This window comes from Arachis hypogaea, chromosome 11 (assembly GCF_003086295.3).
Source record: "Arachis hypogaea cultivar Tifrunner chromosome 11, arahy.Tifrunner.gnm2.J5K5, whole genome shotgun sequence".
Taxonomy (NCBI): Eukaryota; Viridiplantae; Streptophyta; class Magnoliopsida; order Fabales; family Fabaceae; genus Arachis; species Arachis hypogaea.
Window position 1 is genome coordinate 14,821,018 of NC_092046.1, and position 9,368 is coordinate 14,830,385.

The 9,368-nt window shown below is 33.8% G+C and overlaps 2 long non-coding RNA genes across 4 annotated transcripts; one reads left to right on the forward strand and one right to left on the reverse strand.

Annotated features, from left to right (window-relative positions):
- Positions 1 to 4,135: 4,135 nt before the first annotated feature.
- On the forward strand, positions 4,136 to 6,470 carry LOC112720358 (uncharacterized). 3 transcript variants are annotated; one of them, XR_011867331.1, is made up of 2 exons: positions 4,136 to 4,869; positions 5,992 to 6,470. It is a non-coding gene; the product is annotated as an uncharacterized lncRNA (long non-coding RNA). The 3 variants fall into 3 exon arrangements; XR_011867332.1 differs by having other exon boundaries at positions 6,021 to 6,470; XR_003162144.2 differs by lacking the exon at positions 4,136 to 4,869 and adding an exon at positions 4,877 to 5,428 and having other exon boundaries at positions 6,021 to 6,470.
- Positions 6,471 to 7,602: 1,132 nt separating this feature from the next.
- Positions 7,603 to 9,368, reverse strand: LOC114924765 (uncharacterized). Its single transcript, XR_003812194.2, has 2 exons — positions 8,898 to 9,368; positions 7,603 to 8,073 (listed from the first exon to the last, which is right to left on the reverse strand). It is a non-coding gene; the product is annotated as an uncharacterized lncRNA (long non-coding RNA).

Sequence of the window (9,368 nt, forward strand, 5' to 3'; positions counted from 1 at the left end):
GTTGGTAATACATAAGAATAAAACAACCGTTAAAAAATATCAAATAACATATAATATGTGAAATACCTTTAGTCAACATTTTATTTTATATGTGTCAATAAAAAAATTAAGCACTATATTTTTTAGTTTTACGGTCATTTTTTTTGTATCAATACCGGGTAATTATAAAAAACCTATTTTAGATGTGTGATATATTTTTTTATTTTATTTGTAGAATAAGATATATTTATTTGTAGAGTTAATTTCTCAATATCTTTAATTATATTATTAGAGTGCTAAATGGTTAAATAAGTTATAAGAAGTAAAGGTTGTGTACTTAGCGTGCGTACCTTACTGATATAGCACCTACTCGTCCCATCACATCTGCGTCACTTCATATTGCTTCTGTATTTCCTTAGGTAGACGCGTGTTCCCACCACCTTGGAACACGCAGCATCAGCATCAGCACCTGCTGAAGAATTTGCCTTCAGCACCATAGCAACTCCCACAAACAAAAAATCAGACCCAATGCGAAAATCAAACAAAACAGAGTAATAAAAAATACCAATTTGAGAGCAGAAAACAGCTTGGTTGACAGAAAATATAAGCCTCAATTTCTGTTAAAGGGCGAGGAGGTTGGTCATGGTGCCATTCAGCTCCTGCCTATTAACTATTTTTAATATATTTTAATTATCCTATCACCACATAAGAATAAACATAAAAAGAAAAGCCACCACATAAGAAGATTAAGCATGTTAACTAAAAAAATGCATAAATGAAAACAATAGATAAATATGTAGATTTGTCCAACTCCGATAACAAATATCTATCTTTTTAAAAGTAATATGTATACAAATAGTGACTAGCCAAAACTAAGAATTCCAAAATATTTTGCTTCTGCTCCTCAGAAAGCCATAAATATTGTCTCACAGCATCTGCAATACCCTGCAATGATAAGGATAACCTCAGATTTGTTGAAATATCATTTTTAAGTGATAATTCAAAAAACAAGATGACTGCAACATATGCATTTTCAAAAGCCTCATAAAATTAAAGGAATTAGCACAATATACAATAGATTCCTCATATGCTGTCAACCTATAGGTTGAATTGTTGTGCGAATGACTGTATTAATTCTTCAATACTGAAAAAAAAAAGTTAAAATAAGTAAAAAAATAAAATACAAATTAAACAACAAAATAATAAATTACTAACAATGTATAGTTTGCTTCATGTTGAAAAATACTAATCGCGGTGTGTATGCTTGGTAGAAAAACATCATAATGCTTGAAAAACAGTTTGTGAATTTTAAAAAGACAATTGACCTGCAAAAAATCATAAAAATAAATATATAAAAAAAATCAATCATACAACATATACACAAAAAATCAGCCATTTCAATTACCTTTCCGTTTCCACCGAAATCAGCGTGGTGAATACAGTTCCTATAAAATCTTATTAAATTATGACTCTGACGGTACTTTTGAGGCCTCACCGTAAAATCTTGCTGTTCATAGAAATAAACATCAACTAACACCTTCTCATTGCAAAGTTCACCACCCCATTTCCAGTAATTGTGAGTGGATTTAACGATTGCCGGTGGGGGTACATTACGGTGGTACAACCAATTGATTGCCTCCAAGAATTGTATCCTTTTCCTTGCATCCCAAAAGAGGATTGGATCAAGACTCCATTTGATCGCGCTACGTCAGTTGTCCTAAATTAAAGTTATTTTAGCTTAAGAATACTTCTCAATCATTTAAACAAAAATAAAAATAAAAAAAAGTAAAAAGAAAGAAAAATATCGCAAATATTCGCTGAGTTGCAGTAAACACAAAACACGAACTTCCTTGTTAAATGATTCAGATTCAGAAGTCCCTATAAATGGGAATGTGATAACTTTCTTGATGATTCTCCCCAACCCCAGGGCATCTGTCTCTTGAAGATAAGATATAGATCCACCTTGTTGCTTCATGTTGGTGAGAATTCCACATGTTACCTTTTTATTATATACTTTAACTTTAATGCAATCAGCGTCTGAATAAGTAGCTGTACTCTCTTTTTTCATTAGCCAAGATGACAAATCATATTCAAAACTATCTGATACCACTCTTTTCTTTGACAAATACAAACAATGCATTTGTAGAAAGAGATTGCCGTCGTAATAACTGCATAAGACTTGTCTCTCGTATCAATTCTTCAGTTTATCTAAGTCCCAATTTTTAAAATATTGACCAACACTCACACTATGTGGAAGAGGAAAGAGTTCATATCTATCTGAAAAACCACTTCTTGCCTTGATATTTCCATCCCCTCTTGCACACCCTCATAATGGTAATAGAATTGACCTTTTTCACATGTTTTAAGCAGGGATCTCAATCCTACATAAGTTAAAACACGTGACATCAAAATAAAGAATATTACAACAATTAAGACACAAGCAATTTTAAAATTTGTAATTTAATTATTTTGCAAGTAACACAAGATTAATTTAATTGATAAATATTATGTCTTAGTTGTGTTTAATGTATCTAATCTTTCTTCTTTTGATATATATGCAGATTTGTCTCTATTTTAAACATGCAATAATTAGTAAATTAAATTCTTTTAATTTATATATTAATTTAACTTATATTAATTTATTATTTTCAATTTCAATTAGTGATTAATGAAAATAAACACAATAAATTTTAATACATACTGACCTGAAGCCATATTAATCAGCAACCAACACCTTTAAAAATCAGCAACAAAGGACAATTATTAGAACCAAAGTCAAAATGACAAATAATTCAGACACTAACCAATTAAAAAACATTTAACTAATCTAAAAAACTAATACTCACCAATAACAAATAGCAATCTCGGAATCTTAATTGGAGCTCAAAGGAAGAAAAAATCAAAGAGAGAACCTTCAACTAAAGAGAGAGAGAATTATAATAAGAGTAGGAGCCCACGGCCCAAAACAAGAACTCGAATAAATGTTCATGATAGAAGAGATTGAAATTCTAGAAAAATTGAGTATAAATGGCAAAAATATTGATGTACAAGGGGAATGAGGGAAAGCAAAATGCATGCAGAAGTTCAACAAAAAAGGTTACAAGTCAATGTACCTAAGGCTATACGATAGTTAGAATAACCAAACCGGTAATCGATCCGGTCATACGACTAGGTCACTAGTTCACTGGTTCAACCGATGGATTACTCGTTGAACTGGTTGACTAGGTCACAATTAAATATAAATATAAAATTACAAAAAATAAGCTTAGAAAATTAAAATTCAAAAATGTGTCTTCACAAATACACTAATAACAACCAAATGTCAATTCTTAAACATAGCTAATGATATAAAAATAGAAAATAAACTAGCCACTAAAACAAATACTTTCTCAATTTAAATGAAGCAATATAAATAAATCTAGTCCACGGAATAATCTCAAAGTTAGCATCTATATCTTCATCAGACAAATTTGATGCCTTTGGCAAAGGCTACACTTATTTGCCTTTGCCTTTGGATCCAAAATTCTCAATCAAGTCACATTCCTTTGGCTGCACCACACAGCCACCAAACAAGTGCTTTAGTTTGTCATGGTGCACCATCTTAAAGTTATAGTAAGAGTTAGAAAAAGGGAGATACAAATAACGTTGGGTCTTGTAAGCTTTTTTGAAAGGCCCGCATTTCTAGTTATAAAAGATTTTAACTTTAACAATTCTAAGGAAAAAATATTAATTAACTCATACTCTTAAAAAATTAAATTGGTTCGCAAAATTATTCAAATGGATAATTCATTGAAAATGAACAATCTTAAACTATAAATAGATTTTGCCTCTAACTATATGATGAATTTAGTCTACCAAGTGCCATTTTCACTAAACTTAACCCCTTAAATAGAATTAAAAAAAAAGCCTTGTAGTTTTGTCTTATGGCATAACAAGAGACAAAATGAGACAGCATAAAATATGCAGGGTGAAACCAGAAGCTATGTCTGTGTATGTTAATCAACCAGAAGCTATATCCAGAATCTTTTTTAACTGAGAAAGAGAGTTAATACCTGGCAGCTTCTGTGGTTTATGTAAAGGAACAAATTTTGCACCGATCGCCAATGCAATTGCATACCAAACATGAATCCCCCTAGCTTCCACTCCTACACAAAAGAGTAAACCATATTAGAGCAGAAGAAGGATCACGGGACATAAAGTAGTACAATTTCACATTTACTTCTTTCTTTTTCATTTACTGTTCATTCATTCATATTTTAGCCAAGACACCATTCAGAAACACAGTCAGTGTATGACAAAAGTGGTGCGTCTCTCTTTAGTGCATTCTGAATGATCCTATGTTCTGTTAAAGTTTAATTACTCTGTTGGTCTCTATAGTTTCGCGAAATTTTCAATTAAGTCCCTATCCCTTTTTTCCTTTTAATTGGGTCCCTATACGTTAAATTTTTTTTCAATTAAGTCCCTACCGTGAGGATAACGTTTAAGATAATGGAATATTCCATTTAAAAAACGAATATTCTTATGAATTAGTTAGAATAGCTAGTTGAACATACATCTATTTTTTTAAAATACCAAAAGAACCCCTGATATTTTATCCCAAAGAAAAAAAAACCCTATCCAGCCCTAACTTGCTCTCTGAAGGTCGTGTGCACTGCGCTTCTTCTCCATCGGTCCGTAGTCTTCATCCATAGTCGTCGTCGTCCGTGGCGGAGGCTTGGTGGTCGTCCGTCTGTCGCATCCTTCTCCCTGCGCTGCTCTGTTCTGCGTTGCTCTGTTTTGTGGTCTTCTGCGTTGTTTGCCCGTCGAAGCCCTCGCCTCGCCTCGCCTCGCCTCGCCGTGTCGCGCTCACCGTGTCGCGCCTCACCGCGCTGCCTCGATTTGTCAAAACAGGTGACATTAAAATTAATTTTTTTTCATTTTTTCGATGTTGATGAAATGTGTTTATGCATATGTCAATTTTTTCGAAGATGATTAAAATTGGTTTGCTCTAGTTTTAGTGTTTGATATTCATATAGATTTTTTGTTTTGAAGTAACACTTTTTAGGATAATTCTTGCTTAGATACTATCGTTCGTTTTTTACTTAAAGTGATTGGATCAAACCTAGTTGTTGTAGTAGTAGTAGTTATGACTTGTGAAGTTCGATTGGTGTGCAAATGCAATAAGGTTTAGTGATTAATTTTGAATACTGTAAGTATGCTCTTAAGTATTAATGTAAAGTTTATTATGCTATCATTACTCATTAGATTATATTATATCAAATGTATGTGTGATTGCCGAGACATGGATTCCAACAGTAAAACCTTTTTGATGAGTTGATATATAATTTGGTTATACTTAATTTACTTGGATAGTAACTACATTAAAATGTTTTGCGGGCACGAGCGAAACATGACATGACAAATACTGTTGTTGCTGGGTGTGTTACTGGAGGTTCAATATCAGCAAAAGGTAACCTTATTTGCATTCATTTATGCCATTGAAGCCGCACTAGATACGTAAACAAGACAGACTTGGATGTCTTGAAGTTCCAGTTTGCTTTTTATACTTTACCTTAAGAATTTAGAATATTTAGTTTCTTGACATTTTTGGTGCTTGGAAGAATGTGTTTATACACGAGAAGTGGCAACTGAAGCCTAAGGATTTTGCAGTCTTAGGTGGTAAGGTCCTAAACCTTTAGATAACCATTGAACAAAATTGTGGCTAGCCATTGATTTGAAGTCTTATCTCTAGTCTTATGCTTTTGTTTGGGAGATTGATAAACTTAGAAAGGTATTGATTTCAAGCTTTGCTCTACCTCTGACATAATCTGTAGTTCTGAACGTGTAAATTACCTTAAAAATTTAATACTAGAATATGTTTGGTTGGAGGATAAAAATGGGTTGGAGATTTCCAGGATGATCTGAAGAACTATAATTACTTTGATCCTAAATGTGGCATGAATACACTGTTTTCAATTAAGATTTAAATGTTTTTTATTTAATTAAAAAATCTGTTCTCTGCCTTTGTTTCAGAATGCTTTGGTGTTGCTTTATGATTGTAGGTGGTCCAAAAGCAGCATGTGCTGGTTGTGCTGGTTTTGCGGCATTCTCAGTCGTTATAGACAAGTTCTCAGACAGGCATGAGTAGCTACCTATTGAATTGAAGTCACCCAATTTTGCATTCATTAAGCATAGCATGGATTTTCATAGTGATAATCTTTTGCCCATTTGCTAAAGGGCACACACAAAATTGTAGTATTTTATTTTACATCGATTATTGCTTATTTGTATATAATATCAATTGGTGGATGCATTCCTCCAATTCCAAACTAGATGTAAGTATGCTCTTAAGTATTAATGTAAAGTTTATTATGCTGTCATTACTCGTTAGATTATATTATATCAAATGTGTGTGTGATTGATAAAGACACATTATATTCTATGAATCCACACAAATGTAAAATGTTACATTATCATAATGAATACTTGAAGGATGAAAACTGAATTTTATATATGCTTATTACTTCTATTTCTATTTCATTTTATCCATTTTTTTTTTAAGTTCTTAAGATAAGGTATTTTGAAAGTCAAAAAAAAAAAGAGAAGGTATTTTTGGTACAATTTGTATATAAATAAGCAAAAGAATGATAGTGACAAAATAAAAAGGATTATAGGAATATTTTTCATGTCTTAGAATCATTGAATAGGAATTATAGGAATATCTTTCATTGAATATTTATAGTTTCACCGAATTTTCAATTAAGTCCCTATATTTTTTTTTCTTTTCAATTAGGTCCCTAAGGGTATAAAAGTAATTTTACAATTCACTAACATTTTTTTGACGTTTAACGTTAATAGGGACTAAATTAAAAAAAATTAACATATAGGGACCCAATTAAAAGGAAAAAAAGTATAAGGACCTAATTGAAAATTTCGCAAAACTATAGCGTCCAACAGAGTAATTAAACCTTATGTTAACTAATGAACTATGAGTATGGCAATCTGATATTCTCTGGCTCCTTGATTTATTTGCAGGAAAAGTATGGTCCAAAGGAGCAAGTCAAGAATGGTGCACTGCAAAGCCTAACAAGGATGGCAACAAGCAAAAGCCTGTTGATATCAATGTCGGTTTGTCCGAATGCCCTCCATGGTTTTGTAGGTATATATACACCATTTCAGTACTTTCTAATATTATTGGAGTTGCTCATAGGCGCTTGTTTCACATTATAAAAGTGAAACTTACTGAATATTCTTCCTAGTATTTGTTAAAACTTAAAACACCTTATTCTTTGGTACCAAGATTTTCGAAAATAACTTAACTTGAAAACAGTACATCTATTTCTACAGTTCTACATGTTACTTATTTTAATCAATATTTCCAACTGGCTAACTATTGCACATAATGAAATAATGAATTATAACAATTTGCTTTTCTTTCTCTGTTGGCTATTTGAACAGTTGTATTTTGCTTTGTCATGAATTGTGTAACTCTTTTTCGTTCCTATTCAAGGTTTTGAAAACCGGGCCGGTCATCAAACTATTATAATGACTAGTTTATTAGTCCAACCGGTCAACTGTGGTTCAACCGAAATAACCGTTTTATAATTAAATAATAAATAAAATATAAATAAACACACTAAGATTAACAAAAATTAACTATATTTAACTAAGATTAACAAAATTTTCAAATATAATTTTAACAAGATCAGCACAATAATTAACGTGCTTCAACAAAAAATTAACAGAGTTTCAAACCAATTTTAACAAGTTCAACACATCAAGGTCAATAAAATGAATCTATCTAGTAGGGGCTTAATTCTATTAAAGATTAAGGCGAGGGAATAAACTTTGGGCCCCGAGGTAAGATATAGAGTGTGCAGTGACTGCCTTCTCCCCGTCCCCCCTTCGTCGGGGGGTGCTTGTGTGGGGGGTGTGCCACCTGAACCTGAAATCGGGCTTGAAGCTCTCGCCTTACCAACGAGCCGACAGCTGATGGCTGTTGGCCAAAAAACTTGAGCGCCCCTACGCGAGCCTTATTGAAAAGGTCCCTTACTATAGAACAAAGCAAGGGATTGAGCTGCACAAAAGCCTAAACTCCTTACTCTAACATCACCCCTATAGAAAAAAAAGACACTGAATGAGCACTGTCAACTCTCCAATTGCTTAATAACCTCCTTTCCTTCCCAACACCTTCAAAGTAATCTCTAGCTCATCCCACAATACGTTATATCAATTAGAAATTATCAACCCACATTAATTTTGTATGCAAAAACAGTTTTAACATGGAAAGCTTCATTGCAAGAATGCAAGAATTCAAGTCGGTGTGCAGGTCCTCGGACAGCAAATCAATACAAACATTCAAGAAAAAGAAAGACAACACAGCAACAACACAACAAAGAATCAAAGGAACATTTAAAAACATAGCAACAACACAACACCTATAAGAACATTTAAAACAAAGCAACAAAGAAAGAAATATCTAAGAATCAACATAACTTGAACGTGTATGCTCAAAGAATCAAAGGCTAAGCTTCACTGGGAAAGTGAAGAACACCCAACTAAAGGAAACTTCAATCACAGCTTAAACAAAAATTCACAATCCCTTTAAATTGAAGTAGCAAGAAACTTGAGAACTAAAACAAGGTTAACAAGGTTAAGCAGTGAACTAAATCAGCGTAATTTTAACAAGATTAACGGAACTAAATCAACTAATTATTGAATGATTCAATCCAAAACAAGAAAACAGTATAATACAGCACATGAGTAAAGCTAATCAATGATTCAAATTTCAATATGAGTAGCACTAATAGAATCCAAAAAAATCAATGTTCTAGGAGAATCTCAAAAAAAAATCATTGAATCAAAGTTCTGGGCAAAGATCGAACAAAAATTTTTTAAAAAATGAAGCCATTGCCTTCGTGAGTTCGAGGAAGACGCACCAATTGTTGAACGAGGAAGAAGCGCAGAGCCGCAGACGACCGGACGAAGACACAATGGTGTATAAGCACAACAGACGGCGGCGTTAAGTGAGACCCTTGCGGCGGTGGGGGAGTAACCTAGGGTTTGTGTTTTGGGGGTGGGGGGCTGTATACATGTATCTGAATGAGGAGGAGGAGAAGTGGGGAACCTGCGCGACGGAGGCTTCCACGTTCGCACGATGGCTGCACAATGGAAGAGAAGGTTGCGATGGCTGCGGCGCTATGGAGGGGACGTGAGGGAGCAGGCGTTGGCTGTTCGAAGTTCCGACGGCGGCGGTAGCAGGTGGGGGCTGGACGGACGACCTGGAGATCGATGAGGGAGCCCTGGACTGAGTGTGAGAGAGGCACTGAGGTAGAGGCGCGTTCTGGATCTAGATTCGGTTCTGGAGTCTAGACAATGGAGTCTGGTCAGGGCTAGTTAGTGTGCAGCAC